General features: G+C 32.7%; 1 non-coding gene across 1 annotated transcript; it reads left to right on the top strand.

Moving 5' to 3' along the window:
- The first annotated feature begins 397 nt into the window (after positions 1–397).
- On the top strand, positions 398–588 carry LOC123457019. The gene has a single exon (XR_006634862.1). It is a non-coding gene; the product is annotated as a U2 spliceosomal RNA (small nuclear RNA).
- Positions 589–1,521: the final 933 nt, after the last annotated feature.

The raw sequence follows: 1,521 nt of genomic DNA, 5'->3' as shown, positions 1-1,521 counted from the left end.
AATCAAATACCTAAGCATAACAATTAAAAAGGAAATGTTAAATGTCTTTTGCAGGAGTGAATTTGCCAGATATTTGTTCTAGATCAAGTTCACCTTACATAGAGGATTATTAAAAACAACAAAACTTCCTCTAAAGAGGTAACTTATAATTTGTCAGATATTTTTTAAAAAAGATTGTAATATCCTGTTACTTAAAAGGAGAAGGCAACTGATCTGACTTCTGAGCCAGTCTGCCTCAAGATAACAGCACAATTTGCCTTAGTTTCTCCTAATAAAATCATTTCCAAGTGTGTTATTGGTATTAATGATATAAAATTGTATTAAGACTGCTTTCTTTTTAGTAATAGTATTAATCAATTTGGTGTAATTTTTAATAGCCTTATAAGAAAGATAATTAATCACTTCTCGGCCTTTTGGCTAAGATCAAGTGTAGTATCTGTTCTTATCAGTTTAATATCTGATACATCCTCTATGTGAGGACAATATAGTAAAAGGATTTTTGGAGCTCGGAGTTGGAATAGGAACTTGCTCCGTCCATTCCACGCATCAACCTGGTATAGCAGTACCTCTAGGAACAGTGCACCCCCTCGGGGGAATAAAAAAAAAAAGGAAAGATAATTAATGATGAGGTGAGATGAATTGATTGAAGGAAGTGGGAAGGAATTTTTCATTGATTACTTGTTAAAAATGCCTTTTGAGTGGTACTTAGATCAGAATGTTAAAGTATATAAAGAAAGGTGTGCGGATGTAAAAAAAAAAAGAAAAGAAAAGAAAAGAAAAAAAAAAAAGAAGAAAGAAATTTTCAGGCCAAACCTAAACACCATGTCTAGAGTTAAAGGTTTTTAAAGTGTTTACAAACTTTAAGAAAAAAAAAACCCTAATTTTCAGGCTAAAATATGTTAGCATAGCTTGCTTAAGTTTTATCAAATTTAAGTCATGGGTAAAATATAAAATTGCTTTATGTTAATAAAAATTTCTGTGGTACATAAAAATCAATAGCTATCAAGTTTAAGCCAAAATCATTGGTTGTCAAGTAATTTTTTTCTTTCAAAAAATTTTTATCAAGGGTTATACTAATATTTACCTAGCTGTTTTGGCTCAGAAAAGACCAGATTCTACTCTATTGTATGTAAAGTAACTGTCTCAATTTTGGCACCATGATAACATTTTGTTAGATTTGGTTAACTTACATTCAAAACTTCTAGCTATACAGAACAGTCATCTTGATTTTGATGCTACTAAGGCTGCTAATGATTTATTTACTACAATTAAGTCTGTGTTTCCTGGTTGGGACTATCTAAGTTCCTGGATAGGCAGCTTTACAGCTGTGGGAGTTTGCCTTCTGCTTCTCTTATGCCTATTGCCTCTTTTCTTCAAGTGTCTAATGAAGTCTATTGTAAATGTCCACACAGAGGTCCGAGCTATACACTATAGCACATGTCCTTGGCTCTCTCAGACTTTATCCTAGTTCCCCCTGAATTTTTTCCGGCTGGTGTCCAAAGAGGGATAAGAAGGGAGAAG

The sequence above is a fragment of the Jaculus jaculus genome, chromosome X (genome assembly GCF_020740685.1).
Source record: "Jaculus jaculus isolate mJacJac1 chromosome X, mJacJac1.mat.Y.cur, whole genome shotgun sequence".
In the NCBI taxonomy this organism is placed as follows: domain Eukaryota; kingdom Metazoa; phylum Chordata; class Mammalia; order Rodentia; family Dipodidae; genus Jaculus; species Jaculus jaculus.
Note: the sequence above shows the minus strand (reverse complement) of the source record. Positions and strands in the feature narration are given on the sequence as shown.